This window comes from Grammomys surdaster, unplaced genomic scaffold (assembly GCF_004785775.1).
Source record: "Grammomys surdaster isolate TR1022 unplaced genomic scaffold, NIH_TR_1.0 150, whole genome shotgun sequence".
Classification (NCBI taxonomy): domain Eukaryota; kingdom Metazoa; phylum Chordata; class Mammalia; order Rodentia; family Muridae; genus Grammomys; species Grammomys surdaster.
The window spans coordinates 12712766-12731731 of record NW_021604608.1 but is presented as its reverse complement, the minus strand read 5'-3'; the positions used below and the strand labels follow the sequence as shown (position 1 = coordinate 12731731).

The 18966-nt window shown below is 34.0% G+C and overlaps 1 protein-coding gene across 3 annotated transcripts in view; it reads right to left on the bottom strand.

The window, feature by feature from the left end:
* Pcdh7 (protocadherin 7) overlaps positions 1-18966 on the bottom strand; it is a 400300-nt gene that overhangs the window by 181204 nt on the left and 200130 nt on the right. The window lies entirely within an intron of this gene.

Sequence of the window (18966 nt, the reverse complement as noted above, 5' to 3'; positions counted from 1 at the left end):
TCTCTCTCTCTCTCTCTCTCTCTCTCTCTCTCTCTCTCTCTCTCTCTTTCTCTCTCTCTCTCTTCCTCCCTCCTTCCTTCCTTCCTTCCTTCCTTCCTTTCTTCTTTCTTTCTTTCTTTCTTTCTTTCTTTCTTTCTTTCTTTCTTTTTCTTTCCTTCTTTCTTTTCTGACAGGGTTTCACTGTGTAGCCCTGGCTGTTCTGGAACTCACTGTAGACTGGATTGAACACAACCTCAGAGATATGCCTGCCTCTGCCTCCAGAGCATTGGTTTAAAGGCATACATCACCATGGAGGTCTACTAAGATCTGTTGAAGGATTACCATCACTAAACATGCAACTGTACTTCTCCAAGGATACTGTTGGCTGCTAGATGTAATAAGGTAGCATCCAATTCTCACATTTCAACTGAAAAGAGTAGCTTAACAAGGAAAATGTTTAGGATGTGGACATAGATTTTTATAAACAGTGTTAAAGAAAATAATAATAGAACAAGACTAATAACAAACCCTAAGAGAGTTGTTTTCCAGTATTCAGTATTCGGCTACTTCTTCCCGCTGCCACTATCCAGTTGCTACATAATGAAACAGAACAGTCTTGTTTCTTATGTTCTCCTAAGGGTACAAAATACTGTCATCAAAATACCTTCCCTTATATTAACACAAAAGGTACTTAACTTAGTAGTAGTTCACAAAACCTTGTGAGATCCAACTAATTAAATTTGTAAAAATATTCATGTTTAATTATATTTATATGCATGCTCTAATTGTTATGGCATATGACATCTTAAGCCAATAAATTATATAGAAAAATGAAAGAAATGTTTAATAAAAAGTTGATATATTATCTGTGTTTTAATAATAATTATTTTAATACCAGTATATAAAATAAAACCATGTGTGAAGTGTAAAGCCTGTTCCATGTAAGATTTTTGTGTTTGGCTTTTAAAGAAATCTTTGACTTTTTGTGTTTATACGCAAGTGCAAAATATTCATCTGAAGTGTTTCTTTTAAATTGTTTGTTTAAAGAAATTTTAGACATTGTAGAAGTTAACTTGCATATTTAAATTTATTTATGACAGCGATGTAAAAATATAAAACTAGATACACAAATGGCCCAAGAATTAAAAGTAGCGGTTATTTTTCTTTTGTATAAAAAGTTTGACGCCTCACAGAAATATGTTTCCTAAGGTATTTATTACCCAAAGGCTGCAACACTGTTGAAGTTTTCTGTAATGATAAGCGTTTTCTAAGTATGTGTTTGCATTCTTGTTCCTAAAAGTATTTTCAACTTTTAATCCCAGTGTTTAGGAAATCAGTTATCAGACAAACCTTTGAGGTTTGGAATTTAGTAATCCTTTCTGTCTTTCCATGATCCTGTTTAAACAATGTATCTCAAAATATTCCAGTTTCTCAACATCCTTTGGCTCTGACACACTTCTGATTAACTTTCCTGTCTGGTTAACAGGAACCACCTAGAGCTTAGGCAATAGCATTAGTCAGTTTGTAAATTGAGAAATCCTGGAAACTAATTGCTATCATAAAAGATTAACATCACAGAATTCTGGAGGTATAAGTACCATGTAGGCTTTTTGAATTAAAAGAATATCTCCACATTAAAAACTCAATTATCTGATGGAACACACCCTGGTTATAAAGTTCAGTCATGTTTCTTACTTTTATCTGTTGTGTATTTAACTTAAAAATGCTACACAAAACATTCCAAAGTTTAAATTCCTCTCCAAAATTAAAGCCTACATATTTTTAATTAAACCAATTTATTCATAAATTTAAATACTCCAGTGTGATTATTTTAGGATCAGCATTTATCTTTGGATGAATCAAATGTGGGAATCTTGCAAGCCAGGAAAAATATATAGAATCCACATGCTCTGCTTTTGAAGCCAGATAAGTTACATTGAACATGGTGAAATAGACTATTTTCTGCATACAAATCCCTAATATACTAAAGTTTTTGATAAGTAACTAAATCTTTTTTGGTTTAAAGAGGGATGGATTAGTATGTATAATATATTTAATTATAAGACAAATGAGTTAAGCCTCAAGTGGAGTTTTTTGTGTCATGTATGTGCTTTATTGTGTAACTATTTAGTGGAAGCTTTGACATTCAATAATTTGTGATAAATGATTAACTCATTCATCTTCTAGATGTATTTATTTGTCAACTGAGTTCAATGCTCTTTTTTTATTATAAAACTTGGGTCAAAAATCAGAGACACATTATTTTTTTGTCATTCACATTGATACTGTAAGTATATTTTACCTCCAAATATCTTTTGTCAGCAGATATCTTAATTCAGACAGAGTAACATTCAAATCCCAGTAATTTTGATTTCCTGGATGTATGCCAGTACTTCATAGCTACAACAAATGCTGATACAATAAAATCAATAAACAGAGTAAAACAATGTTCTGAAAGCTAAAACATAAAAACAAAAAACCTTATCATTGCATTCTGAAAAATAGAAAAGTAGCCTTGGCAAATGATTATGACCCCAAACAGAGGAAAACATATCACAACTTACCAAGTCATGTAAAATAACTTTTATAAATAGCTGTGTATTATATAAGGATCTAGAGCAAGAAACATAAAATAGCTTATTAGAAAAAAAATCTTTGTCATTCATGATGCATTTCCAGTAGAGATTTTGCTCATGGAGAATAAATAAGCTAGATTTCACACGACAACATGAAGAACAGGCCGGTACAAGCTAGCTTTCATACGGCAGCAAGAAGAATGGGATGGGTTTTCCCTTCATGAATGCAGGAACTCAGAGATGTTGATTTAAAGACGCACTGACACTAAAGAGTTTGTGATGGCTTTGTGAGAACGTTGGGAACTTGCTCTCACAAAACATAGTAGTATGGAGAACAGTGAACAAAAGCCCAATAGTCTGACTCTTATAGTTTCTAGTGCATAAAAATGTATGACCTTGATAATAAGAATTATATTTGTTAAATATTGTCACTGGTTTTGTGTAATTTCATGAACTAAGCACAGGAAGACCCTGGTGAACTTTCAGAGAATAACAGGACATGAATGTTATTTTTCAGGTGGCTGAGAACTATGGCTAGGGCATCAAAGGTTGTTAAGGTGTTAAAAGAAAAGAGATTCATAATGCACACGCTGAGTTGCCTTCTAAATATTGAGCAGAGCAAGGACAAAGGGTTGGATTGAAAAACACTTTGCGGTCATAGAAGCTTGGACACAAAATGCGAGAGAAATTAAGACATCCTCTCAGCCATTATGGTTGTTTTGATGGAAAAAAGCATTCGAGGTATGGGTGGTGTGTAAGAAAACATAATGAATATGATGTGACAAGGCTATGTTTTAGTCTCTGGGAGACTTGTACTCTGCTTAATTCTCTCAATCCTTTCTAAGAGCCTGTTGTATCTGAAATAAAGATACGCAGGAAAGACTTACAGATTCTAGATAGCAGCATTACTTTTCTTATTCTTTAGGGGATCAAGCCTGTAAATTTCCTACAAGAATTGGAAAACAGCTGTTTTAGCTCTGGTTCTGACAGAAACTCCAGAGCAATTGGTCACATATTCAACTATCCACCGTATTATTTTGTGTTAAGGCATGATTTAGGCAAAGAGATATTTTGATTTTTTTCTGTCTTATGCCTTGGTAATAGTTGCTGAATAATACTTTTAAAAGATTGTCTTAATGTTTTAAAAAATATCATGCTGATATCTGTTGAGTTATAGGTAGGGCTAGAGTGTCAGGAGACTGGACTGACCACGTTCATTCTTTGTGTCAGTGAGATGAATAGCTGCCTTTAGTGAAAACAAAAGTCACCAGAGAGGGAAAGAGACTTGGAACTTTTCTAAGGTATAGGACAGTGAATCACTTAGAAAAATATTAGAGACTGGCCTGTTACCAAGGCAACATTGGTAGACTTGAATTTTAAAAGGAATAAACAATATTTTACATAATAAAATGTAATTATTAAGCCTCTGATAAAGTTATCACAGAGTTTTGAACTACTGAAACCATTTAGAAGAAACTTATGTCAAAAACAATTATAAAGAAAAAGATTATTATTTCCACACCATTTGAAGCTTGTTTAAAACCAATAAAAATTGTGAAGAATATGAAAGGACTGTGGATTATAAAACTATTTTTAGCTCAGGTTATAGGAAAAGGTTAATGGAATTGCTACAGTACTGAGGTACTTTACATCAGGGTCCTGAGCTTTCAAAAAATAAATTGCAAACTTTAATGCCAACAAAAATCAGTATTCTTTTTACACAGTAAAATTAATAAAATAATTTAATAAAACGATTATACTCTGATATTAGAAACATTTTATTATTTAAGTGTAATCCTTAGCCACTATTACTAAGCTAGATTATATTTAGATTTGAGGTTACTATATAGATATGGGAAGATACACTTATGCACATACATGAAAACATAAAGTGTTATATATCAATGTTAGCCATATGATGCTGAAAATTGACTCCAGAATTTAAACACTCACTATTCCCTTTTATATACCTTAAAGTGTTCTTCATCAATTTTCTTTAATATTATGTATGACTTCTTCAATTTTAATTTTCATTAAGATAACTGGAGTTCTCTCATGTTAAAATCTGAGAATTATAATGATAAAGTTTTCTTCGATAATGTCTTCATTAATATTTGAAGATCCCTGCTCAACTAAAACATTTAAAAACCTATAGACTTGGTGCAGAACTCTATTTCATTTATGCATAGATTATGGCTTCCAGTTGAGTGTTTTCATGTTATCCCTGAGTGTGCAAACAAGTGGGTCTGTTTTCCTGTGCCTTCTTTTAAACTCTTTTCCTTCTGTCTTGTCTCAGTCCAATATTTACTTTCTGTTTTATCTTATTATATTTTATTATTATCTCTCAGAAGCCGTTTTATTTTTTTTTGTATTTTTTTGTTTGTTTGTTTGTTTTTGATGGAGTTTCTCTACCTTTATATAGTCCTTGCTGTCCTGGAGATCGCTATATAGACTAGACTGCCCTCAAACTCAGAGATCCTTCTGGCTCTGCTTCTTGAGTGCTGGGATTAAATGTGTTAGCCTGGATTCATAGACAGGAGCCTAGCATAACAGTCCTCTGAGAGACTCTACCCAACACTGACTGAAACAGATGGAGACCCACAAACATAAGACTGAGCTCAGGAAGTCTTGTGGAAGATTTGGGGGAAGTATTGAGGAACCTGGAGGGGATAGAGACTCCCCAAGAAGACCAACAGAATCAACTAATGTGGAACCTTAGGGTTCCCAGAGACTGAACCACCCACCAAATAGCATACAAGGGCTGATCTTGAGACCCCACACGTAGGTCTAAATGTACAGCGAGTCCCACTGGAGTGTGACTTACCCTGGTTGCCTGCCTGTGGATCCTGCTCCTCTAACTAAACTATGTTGTTTGGCTTCCATGGGAAAAAATGTGCCTAGTTTTATTTTGTGTACAAGAAAGATGCAATCTTCCATCTATTCTTTATTCAGTGTGTTGCAATGTTAGAGAGTCAGATCATTGATAGTGCAGAGGAGAGGACTCTCTGAAATGAAAGAAATGAAAATTACAGCTTCAGACAACTTCTCTTATATAAGAGTAAGAGTTCAGAGTACAAATCCCAACACTATCATGAAAATGGACACGGATCTTGACGATTGACACCATAGTCTGAAACTTACAGTCTATGCACCTTCAGTATTGAACTTACTGGTATTCATAATAATATAAGCCCTGTAGAAGGGGACCATGTTCTAGAAAGACAGATGATAGATGTTAGGATGATATATGAAGCAGCACATGTTAAGATAGAAATTCAATATTCAAGACTAAAGAGTTCTTATTTATATTAAATCTTAAAGGAAGAGTTGGTAATATACATGAAATTCTGGTATACACACACGCATGATATAGATAGAGATAGAGATAGAGATAGAGATAGAGATAGAGATAGAGATAGAGATAGAGATAGAGATAGAGATAGAGATAGAGATAGAGATAGAGATAGATAGATAGAGAGAGAGAGAGAGATTCAAAACCACTGCAGTGAGAGAAAGATACTAGGTGATCTAATGAAAAGGATAAGATTGGAATGGAACAAATAAATTGTTCAGAGAAACACTTACTTAGGGTTATATAAAGGGGTGAGCTGCATATTTTAAAACAATGAACTGTTGCCAATAGACTATAGTGAAGCAGTAGAAGAGGAGAAAAAGTAACAAAATAAATGCTTATCTGGTATCAGTGGAAGGGGAGGCCCTAGGTCCTGTGAAGGACTGATGCCCCAGCATAGGAGAATGCTAAGTTGGTGAGGTGAGAGTGGGTAGCTAGGGGAGCACACCATAGAAGCAGGGGGAGGGGTGGGATAAGGGGTTTGCAGAAAGGAAACAGGGAAGGGGGATAACATTTAAATGTAAATAAATAAAATAACCAATAGAAAAAATTTAAAAAAAACAACAACAAGATAAATAAATGCAAATTGTATAACTGAAGCATTCGTAAGGAAGCTCAATATGGTGACAGGTGAATGTTAAGGCAGAATATTATGCTAGAATATTCACTATGTAGAAAACAAAGAAAGGGAATGTTTTTAAATGAAGATATTAGCAAGTCTTTCTCAATACCCCCACCTCTTCACCCCATTTAATCCAGAAAGAAAATGAAGGTTTAAAAATATATGTTGGGATTATTGTACAATAAAGAATGAAATATGTATAGAATACCACAGATAGCAGAAGCAGAGCTTAAAACCTAATTAAACTCTTCCATGCCTTAGACTTTAAAGAAAAAAAACTTTAATCTCACAGCAGTCTTTAATTTTGGTCTTTGTGGTAGTACTAAGCAAATACATGAGGAGCAGAGTGAGTAAGAAATACAAAAGTTGCATATGGAAGTGTGATATTTTCAAAATGATGGAATTAGTCACCAAATTTACAAATAGATATTAATTTAAACATCAAATACATTTTAACATGTTTATATTTTATTATTTTGCTTTATTTTTATCGTAAACTGGGTTTCTTTTTTTTCTTTTTTTGCTTACATGTATGTATGTGTACCATTCCATTGCATGTCTGGTGTCCAAGGGGATCATGGAAGGATGTCAGATCTTCTGGAAATAGAGTTACAGTTGGTTCTGAACTGCTCTGAGGATGCCAGGAATTGAATTTGAGTCCTCTGCTAGTACACGGTGTGTTCTTAACCACTCAGCCATTACTACAGCCCCATACATTTTAGGGGAATAGTGCAAAAAAAATTGTATTACTTTTTCTCCATTTTATTGTGTAGTCAAAGTCCATGATGAACAGATATTTAAGAAAACTAACTGTGCAGTTTCAAAACATATGTATGTATTTATACATGTATATCATAGATAGCAGAAGCAGTACTTAAAACCTAAAGATACATAAGTATACATATATACAATGGGTATATTTAGTATAATTTATGGTTTTATTTATGTCAATTAATAAAGAGAAGGTAAACATTTTCTTGATATACAAAAAGAGTCTTTAAGTGTAAAACAGGCTCATCATCAAATGTCTAGAGCATGCTTAGAATTAACCTGTACCCCTTCGAAAGATCCTTTATTTCATGGTGATTACTAATTTTGAATAAATTCACCATCAGCACAATTTAAGTTGGACTAAATAAATACAAGTTCAAGCAAATAGAAACAATAGAAATTTTAGATAAAACCTAGATCTAGGAAGTATTACTTGATTGATGATTCAGCAAATTTTATTGAGCATCCTTTATAAACTACGTGATATTCTAATAGCTGGAGATACTATGATGAGTGGGACATCTTGGTGTGTTCATCCTCATTTTATGTAGCCTAAAGCTAGTAGGCCTGATATTGAATAAACGCATTTATAAACATACATACATTCATACATACATACATACAAACATGCATACGTACATGCATACATACATACATACACTGTCCATCCTACCAATATATCTATAAGTCATTTAATCAGTTTCAAAAGAATTTTGTTTTAAATTATATAAAATTAAAAAGGTATTTTATAATCATTCACACCTTAATATTGTATATATTGATAATTAAGATTATAAGAATAAGGATTGCTTGTTGCTTATGTTTTTATTCCAAATGGCACACACCATCTAGACCTCACTAGCAACTCAAGATACGCAGTTAAATACCACCAAGAAGTTCCATGTCCATGTCTCTGGAGTGCTTGTCTAAAAGCATGCTGCAGAATAACTGATGTTTCGTAACAGTTACCTTTATCATGCTGAGACTTGCAACCTGTCAGTATGTCCGTCTCCAATAATTCATCCCTAGAGTTTAATTTGCTTTTAGCTTTTTCTTTTGACATTTCTCACCTTTCCCATTCATATTTTATTATTTTTCTCCCTTTTAGTATCCACTACCATAGTACAACAACAGTTGTCAAGTCTAAGTCAACTTAACCACATAAGCGCAGGAATCTACTCACAACTGGGAAACATTATCCTTGTAGAAAAGGGCTTAGGTCTTGGATACAATTAGCAGAAGCCATCCAAAGCCGTTTTGAGTTTACTCAATGAAAATGAAAACCAAATGGGTGGTTTCCTTTGTAAAGTTGAAATATCTCCACTCAGGACTGTTATTTATAATTTTCAAACCTCAAGGAATGATTATTCATAGATCTGCAGAATGGGAGCGAATCATAACATTCTGTTCGTTCCATCGTTCACTCGAAATACTCTGCCGGCTCTTTGTAGCTAATGCATTTTAATTCATTTTTAAAATATCAGTTGTGATTTGGCTATGAAGCATCTCAGACACTTGCTAAAACTTTTTTTTTTTAGTATTTCCCCCTCAACCTGTTCATGTTCACCCAAACAGATAAGCAATATGCTCAGAGGTGGAATTCAGCTAACACATAGAATACCTTTTTCAATACCGTAATTTAAATTACATGAAATAAAATGTTAACTTTGGGCAGTGCTGCTTCCTCAAAGCATATATCTTTTTTTCATTATGTATGTATGTATTCATAATGTTTTATTTCAAGCCTATAAAATATGGTATACTCTTGAGAAATTTGACAGATGATCGATCCACAGAAGGAGAGGCCATGTGCCTATGTTTTCATACTTCGGCATAACTGCTGAATCTTTTTGTATTTCAATCAGCTGTCTGCACTGGTTTATGATCAGTAAATTTAATAAACAGCAGATTGGTCTACTAATGTATGTGGAAGACCTATTCTTCCCCCAACTCTGCCCGCTCTACTTAGCTCTACTTACATGCGCTTTTATATTCTAGTTAAGTAAAGCATTTCCTGGATAGAGAGAGAACTTGAAAACAAGCCATATGCCACATGAATTCCACTGTAAAAAACAATAGCTGGGTTTATTTTAAGAATATTGTAAAAGAAGAAACTGCATTTTTGTCTTTTAAATTCTCTATTTGTACCTCATGCACACACACAAAATATTTTCATGACTTGCTGTTGTACATTTTTTCTGTATTCAAAAATATAACTTTATAAAGTTTTACATTCTGTGGGTAAATTCCTCAGTCTCTGAAACATTCCACTTAAATAGCCACTAATGTTTTTGTTTGGAAGTGTCAGGGATCAAACCTAGGCCCATGTGTATGCCAGGCAAGTATTCTACCACTAGACAATGTTCCCAATCATTAAAATGAGTTTAATCTATAAAAGTATAACTGTTAAAAGCCTATTTTTTAATTCAAATCTTACAGAGCAATATACTAGATTACCCAATGGAAGTTTCAGTCAGACTCCATTTTGAACATGTGATGACAGAAGCTAAAATAAAATAAAGGTAAAAAAATAAATACATTCCCAGAAGTCCTACAGTTTTTAAGCTATGCGCTTCACTTCATTATTTTAGTAGGCTTTTAATTTAAATAAACTTTTAATATTTTTGAGATTATAATTTCATTACAATTCTCCCTTACCCTTTCTCTCTCCAAATCGTTCTCACACCACTCCCAACTTTGAAATCGATCAGTTTAATTTTCACTTATCATTATTGCATGCATATATGTATATACATAAATATTTCTACATAGAATTCTTTCCGCTGTATAATAGGGCCTCTGTGTGCGTTGTCAGGGTTCACAGCTTGAGCAATTGCTATGCTCTACCCTGGGAGGAGCATCTCTCCCATTCTCAGCATTCCTTGATTGCTTATATTTCTTTGTGTAGAGTTGCAGCCTCATGGGCTTGCTTTCCTTCATCCAGTTGGGCATGTTTGTCTGTATGATCCTCATTCAGCTCATGTCTGGGTAGTCTTTTTGGTGAGACTTAATGAGAGTGGCTTCTGATGTTACTAGGAGACACATTCTCACAGCAAATTCTCTGATCCTAAAAATAGACATATCATTTTTTTCTTCTGCCTTACTTCTTTCTAACTTTTCTTAACTACCGTCTCTCAATTCTTTACAATGTCACCACCTCTCATGTGTACTTTTAGAGATCTACCTTCAGGTACAAAACAAATTAATTTAAGCAAATTTCAATAATTAAATTCACAGAGAATATTGGTAAAGCCCTGAGGCCTGTTGTCTGCCAAACCAAGCTGGCTAGGCTACTTACTAGACTCAGATTCAAAGTCATATCATGAACTTTGACCTAGGTTTCCGGTGTTGTGAATCCAATTAAAAATCCAACTCTAAACAGACAAATCCATTTCTTGTCAACATAAGAATTGGATTGGGAAATCTAGTAAGAGCAATATATGTATAGAATGGAATCTGCTCTGAAAGAAAAAATGCTTCAGAAATAAATGCTTATTTTAAATTTACCTACATCAAATTCAGAATTGCACAGCCAGGCAATGCATGATTAGAAATGCCAAGGGCATAAATCTGGGCAGGTACTTGCTTTGCAAATATTGCAGCGGCATCCAGTTTTACTAGGCATCACTCGAATATTAGCCAACATGTGTATTAGATTACTTTATAGAGATGCTCATGTTCCTACAAGCCATAATTTCAATAAATCATACAATATATATCTTTCATTCTCACATTTACATTACCAAGTATTTTATGAAGCAATTTTCTTAGCCATGGCGGTGAGAGTGTGCAATGGTGTAAATAACTAAGTACTATTTCAAATCTTTACCTCCATAGAAAAAATAACTGCTGCAATCTCCCAAGAATACAATTCACTATTAAATAGGATTCAGCAAGCAATTGGGTCTATCTTGATTTGCATCCATGAAGGATTATTACCCAGAAAATCCAAAAGATTTTATTATAGCAAGCATTGCAGAAGCCAAGGACAGTTATGGCTGGTTTCCAGTGCTAAGAAAAAGAGCATAAAAAGCCTAACATGCCACAATACTAAAACAGTTATAATGAATAACACTGATTATCACAGGTTTTCCAGCTACTAGAAATATCAACTTTATACACATCTTTCTGAAGACATAGAGGTTTTGTTACTGTTTCTGAGACCGGTCCACATCTCCCTGCTAAGTGTAAACACTCTCTTAAGCTTGTGTTTAAGAAAAAAAATAAACCTCTGTAAAAGAGTATTAGGTATAAAGCATATCTAAAAATGAAAAAAAAATTCATACCATCCAATGAAATATCCCTGAAGCAATATTTTAAATGCTACAATATCGTCTTATTTTTAAACATACTATATCACATCTTAAACTTGATGGGTGTTTTTACACCCTTGAAATAGTTAGGAAAATATGTTAGATCATGTAAAGGTTTTTGTTAGCATTTTAGCCAAAAGATTTTGTTATATGCCGTGCTGATGTTTTAAATGCTAAGAGAAGATAACTGTTTTCCAGGTGCATACACTACAAACATCTAACTGCAATTTAATATATGTTTCCAGTAGAAAATGTTACATCTTAAAATATACAGTGTTCCATATAGTGGGAGACCACCGGGTCTGCTGTTTATGAAGCCTTGATGTTAGCTAATCACTTCCAAAATAAAATTATTTTGAACACATAATTTATTACTCAAGTTATTTCTAAAATATTTTCTTACATGTTTAGTCCAGTCTGCTGACCTGAGATGTGTGTACGTGCAGACACATGTGTGTGTGTGTTTGTGTATGTATGTATGCATGTATGTGTGTATGTATGAATGTTTTCCACAGTGAGCAATGCAATGCTTTGTCTTATTAAAATTAATTCATAAATTTCAAAATATATATCAAAACTATACAGTGACTTAAAAGCCAAATTCCCTGCATGTTATTCCACATGGAATTTTCCACAGAGGAATAATGCACATCAGGTACAACTATGTAGTTCATAAAGCCCAACCAATGAGAGCAGCTAAATGAAGTGCAAAAATTATTTTAAAATGCCCCCTTTCACTCTTGGGAATCAATGGAGGGAACCTTTGCTTAGTAAGAACTTGTGTCTTTGCAATAACATGTATCAATATTTCTCCAGCTGCTAAAATGAAAAGATCTCAGAGGCAGACATCTTGCCATGTAGCTATATTGTGTTTTCTTTTCTCTCTTCTCTTGATGAAGTTGGGAACAGCACTCAGCACTTCAGAGATCCTCTGCCCCCTACCCAGAAGGAAAATGAAAACCTTTTCACTAATGGGAAGATATATGTGATGATGACAAAAGAGCAGCAGGGACAGATGGGGGCTGAGAGCGGCTTAATGACTAGGTCAATTAGGAGCAAACCTGTGATGCCAACTTCTCAGTGGAATCAACTATTTTTACCTGAACCTCTTTGCAACACACATCATTTCTGCATGTGCTTTCCCCCAAAATATGTTATTCTATAGGTTAAAGGTTTTTTTAAATCTATGTTTTCTATCTTTAATTTAAAAAACTTTTCTTCCTCAAGAAGGAAAAATTACACATCTTAAATGCTAGCTCCAAGTAGTTATGAATATGTTTTTGTAAGGCATAGATGCACATTACTATTAAAAGGTTAAATAAGATACAAAAGTAAGAATGAGGAAAGATTTTTTTTTCTGTGTACATCATATGAATTCTCTTTCCATGTCTTCAGGATGGTTATTTGAAATGCTTTTCATTTTATTTGAACTGGTTACTATAGTTAATGAACCATCATAGCTTAAGCAAGTTTAAGCAAGCCTAATAATTTAGATCATTGGTAGGTATAATTAAAGTAAGAATTATCTAAAGAGTGAGGAAGTTATGCTGGGTGTGTGCCCATGTCTTAAGAGAAACACATTTTCTATTTTAGTCATGTATGATAAAAAAGGTGTGGCTTCTCTAGCATTTTTAAGGCAGTGGTTTGCATATGAAATATTTTTTACTAAATTTATAAAAAGAAATTTGTCAGAAAATTCTTTAATTTTCTAAACTAGATGATTTTTCACCTGATTTGAAATTTTCAGCTTCACTACACAATGATAAAAGTATTAAATAACTTGTTCAACAGTAATTTTTTACTTACTTCACTGAATAGTTTTCCTAAATGAAAGGGAATTGTTTAGTTCAGGGGCCAACTACAGAATCTGATTCTTAATGTATTCTTTTCATAGGCTTCTTATATATTGTTCAGCAATCTCACCACACACCCTCTCTATGTGTGTACATCTGTATGTATATATGTATAAACTACCAATGAAATAGAACCATCGAGAGTAAGACATGAATATTAACCTGACTTCATGCTTACCCTATTTGAGGTAATTTATATTAACCTATAATCCTGAAACTATTAACAAATGGAGTTAACAAAAACATGAACACACTTATTAGTGTCTTTCTGAATTAGTGATATGAATAGTTGACTTCTGATGTTAATGCCATGATCAGATTGCTTGATGATGCTCAGATAAGAGATTGCTTTCTGCAAAAGATTGAAAAAATAAGCTATGCTTTCTTTTGTTCTGTTTTTGAGGCGATCTGTTTGTTGGCTGGTTTGCTGAAACTCGTTATCAATATATAGACCTGGCTTGCCTAAACTTGTTTTATAGTTCACAGAACTTTTCTCACACAAAATTCACCGGTCTTTGAACATGTCCCAAGCCAGGAAATACAGGCAGGTGCCACTAAGCAGGGTTCAGTAAGCTTTCTATTAAATCAATATTTGAGAAGAATTCCGTGCAAAGGATGATAGGCATAAAGTTATTGCTTGCATTATACAATAAGGAAACAAGAGAACAGGTGGTTTGCCAAAAACTAAAAAAATAAAGGTTTCTACTAGATATAAAACAAAAGCTGTTTTCATACTTAATGTGTTTTTAAAGCAGAAATAACTTGTTGGTGGAGAAATGGCTTACTTTCTAAGAGCATTAGTTTTCCTTCCAGGAGACCTCAGTTCAATTCTCAGCACTCACAAGGTGGCTCATAACTTTAAATACCTCCAATTACAGGGACCCTGTTGCCCTCCTTTTTTAAACATATGCATGTACATAGGATGTATGCATAAGTGCAGAAAAACTTTAAATGAATAAGATAAAAATGAATCTTAAAATATTAATGATTGTGCTAAATATTTTATGCATTGAATAAGATAATGCAAACATAGTCATTATTAAAAAAGTAAAATAGCACAAAATTAATAACATCTAGTATGGTTTAGACACCTAAGATAACTATTATTATTACATATATACTTCATCTGAAAATATAGATTATTATAATTTATGAGACTGATTCCATAAACAGGTGGATGCGTAATACTCCTTAGTAGGTGGTTATGTGTTTGGGGAGATATTTAAAAACAGACAAACGGCAGTATCCCGCACTACCCCCAGCAACGCTCAGGTCCAGCGTGTTCCCGCTGCCTTTGTCTTTGGCTACAGCTAAGCGTGGGTTTGCTTTATGTGCACCACAAAAAACACAGCGTGGGTTTTGAAGCACGGGGCTGGCATGATAGTGACCCGCCAGAGGGAAGTTAGCGAGTAATGTGGAGAGATTTTGGAGCTCTGGTGTCATGTGGCCCGCTGGTGCCAAGTGTCCCAGCGGTGACAGCAGTAGCATAGGTACTGCCCTTAGTTTTTAATAAAACTAAGTTAACTTAGTTTTTCCCGCAACAGTTACGTACTATAAAAGGATTAGTTTATTATCCTATTTTTTCCTTATGCTGCTGCTATTTTACTTGTAGATATTTAATAAGACTGATGTTCCATTTTTTCTTATAAACTTCTTGGTCTTCTTTTCTGGGAGTTTCCTGTGCGTGTGGGAAGATGAGTGAATGCATTTCTAATTCATTTGTCTCTGATATAAGATACACTTCCAATGATTGGTTTGCTCTATTCTTTTATGCTTGAACTATATTATAATTGGTTGTTTTGCACTGTGCTCTTAAAATGACCTCAAATACTAAAACAAAAGGTTGATTTTAGGTTTATAAATGTATTTGGCTTAATTAGAAATTTCAATGAGTGTCTGAATAAGTGCTGTGAATTGATGCCTAACTGGCAGATTTTATCTACTCTCTAATATTGGCCATGATCATTATAAGGCTTTACTTTCTGTCAGTAGGATCTGGTACTGTTTGTAATGACTTCAAGAACTACTCTGATCCTGCCACTGACGATCCTTAATAGATATTGACCAATGTCTTGTTAGATACTCAGTTTGACATTTACTATTCCTTATCAATAAATATAGTAAAATTATGAAGGCCTCTTAAAATGAAAAGCGAGTTGACTGGCAGAAAATAAATGTGACATTAAGAGTGTTTTCTTTTTCTACTATTTTTACATAATTATATTTGTGATAAACACTGGAACTTGCACACAGCAAATAAAATGCATGTGTTCTGAGCACAGAGCATTGGAATCCAATAGAGGACTGAACAAGTTTCAAGAGAAAATTCACACTCTTGGTTAAATCAGTAAATAGTTGACAAATCTTGTATTTAATATTACAAATTTGACTTCAGATTTTATTCTCTATAGAAAAGGGAAGTATGCTAGGCAGCGGTGGCTCACACCTTTAATCCCAGCACTTGGGATGCAGAGGCAGGCACATTTCTGAGTTCGAGGCCAGCCTGGTCTACAGAGTGAGTTCCAGGATAGCCACTGCTACACAGAGAAACTCTGTCTAAAACAAAACAAAACAAAACAAAACAAAAACAAAAACAAAACAAGTATATTCAAGAATGATTTTAACAACTATGTAACTATGTAGAAAAATAAACATTTAATTAATTTTATTGTATTAATGCTTAGTTACAATGTGTGTTTGTGAGCACACATGTGTGTACATGTGTATGTGTGTGTTTGTATGTGTTTGTGTGTGTGCGTGTGTGCACGCATGTTCTTGTATAACTGTATAACCGCTCATGGGGGTAGCTGAGACAATGATGGTCATAGTTTTGTTACCATAAATGGGAAAATAGTACACAAATTTATCCAGCACCTCTTGCTCAGACTGATGGGGTTTGAGCTACAGCTCAAGAACTGTACCTCTAACTGTTTTCATGCAGATATAATAAATTATGATTTGTAAGATGGCAGAACTTAAATTATATTATAAAAGACCTTTTAAAAAAACTGCTAATTTGTGAAGACATTTCTAGAACGTATCCCAAAGGAAAAATGATAGTCTGAAATAACATAAATATAATGACTTTTGATAGAGAATGAATTATTTAATTCCCAAAGGCCATAGATCAAGTCTCAGTAAGCCTGAAGTGGATGGGATTCTAAGTTCAGTCATTGAGACAAAGGAATAAGTTCACTAGAGGGAGAGTTAAGCTAGGTCCCAGACTCCAGGAAAGTCCTCTAAGTTTCCTTGAGAAATGAAATGAGTATCAGAGGAACCCAGGGCTTTTCATTACTGTAAAACCAGTAATATACTTCATCTTCTTTTTAAAATCCTTGAAAATACCAAAAGCAGAATAATCTACTAAAGAGTTGTGATTTTTTTTTGCACTATAACAAAATGGTGGCCACTTAAGAAAAAACACCTGAACATCTGTAAACCCATGGAACAACTGATAAAACTAATTTAATGGTTTCTTGATCCTAAGGACACTCAGAACACTGATACAGGGGCTGCAAAAGAAAAGCACGTGGACTTGATTTCAGAATAGAAGATAAAAACAGGCGAGGCTTGAAATAGGCTAGAATTAAATTTCAGATCTTCATTATTCTTGAAGAAAGAGATGAACCCAGGTTGTCCAGGAAACTAGCAGAGGCCCTCAAAATTGAATTTTGAGAGAAATGGTGAAGGCTGAACGCAATTGATCACATCACATAAAGGGCAGTGAGCTGAAAGAGAAGATGGCTGATAAAAATACGCTTCAGAGTGAGCATGCTGCTTCCTGCCACTTGTTCAAAGACGATGTATCCTCAACAGTGCTTCAATTGATGTGAAGAGAAAGAAGAAAGATGGGACCTTTGGAACCAATTTTCTTCAATTTGGTAAATTGAAGGTATTTTGTTACAGTTAAGAACCCGAGTTATGCTTATTGGGTCAACCAATCTGAGACTTCTTTATAATTTGAATAGCATGCATCACCTAGGCAGATAAACCCTTAAAGTGTTATTCTTGAATAGTTAGGTACTGTGAAGATAGTTGACTGAGTATAACAGGGTGTATAAAGTTACACCGTTTTGTTATTACATAAATATCTGGAGGCAATGTTGAGAAAATAATTTGTACATTTTAAGAAAGTCTATGTAAATCTCTTAAGGCAGAGAAGTGGTTCTCAACCCATGGGTCTTGATCCCTTTGGGTTCATATATCAGATATCCTGCATAGTAGACGTTTACACTACAATTCATATGGGTAGCAAAATTACAGTGATGAAGAAACAATGAAATAATTTTATGGTTGGAGGTCACCATAACATAAGCAACTGTATTCAAAGGTAACAGCATAAGAAAGGGTGAAGACCATGACCTTAAGTAATTTAAGCCTAAGGAAGAGTGAAAATGATCTCTAATTAGAGACATGGAACTATGTTAGAACTCAGTACTGATGGGGTTACTAAGTGAAAGAATTCTAAGTACTCAGTGTTCAGAACATTTTGTCGAGAGAGATTTGTCTGAAGGCCTAGTCAGGCCTCATGAGTCTGAGAGAAAAGCTCCCCTAAGTCCGTCCCCATCACGGAATACTTTGAGAAGCATAGTGATTTCCCAAGATCTCTTAAGTGAAGGATATTGCTCTTGCAAGAAAAATCATCCTGTCTTCAAAAAGGGAGATTCTCCTGTTCTAAATTTATTGAACCAATATTGAAATTTGATACCACACTCTTACTGCTAAGAATTAGGTACCATGTTTGGCTTTAACTCTGAAGCTCTGATAGAAGTGTGTTTTCTGTATCAAGAAAAATAATTCTTGATATAGTTTGCTATACTGTAATTTTACATGTTGTTGTCACTGCTCCAAGTCAATAAACAGAGGATATCCTAAACCAAATAATGGATATATCTAGAGATATAAAAAATACTTATCAGTTCCCATTTTTCCTGAGAAATTATTACATAATGATTATTATAAGCCTATTGAGCTATAGGATGTATTTCACCAATATAAAACGTTTTTCATGAATTCCTACCACACGACGGTGAACACAGAGAAAAGAAAACTTATGTGACATTGTTGGTTACATTTGTATAGATAACACAAAATAAAAAGGGACAGCCTCCTGGAAAATCATTATTAGGAAGTCTTCATTGTTTTCTGTTCTGAACTACTTGTGTTGTGCTAATAAAATCCAATGACACTATTAACTATTGCAGTGTCAAGAATCTTTGAATCCCAATAACAAATGCTTTGATGATGAACATGGCAATGTTATCAATGATTCGGTCACCCCACAAATGTAACAATTCAAATATGCTTTTAGTTCCAACTCTGTGATATGGACATATTTTATGCAAAACAAAATAAAATAATATATAAATGTCCTCAGAGAAAACCAAAACTAGTTTTGGTGAAAAAAAAACAAAAACATGGCATTCAGGAAAGGAAAGGAAAGGAAGGGAAGGGAAGGGAAGGGAAGGGAAGGGAAGGGAAGGGAAGGGAAGGGAAGGGA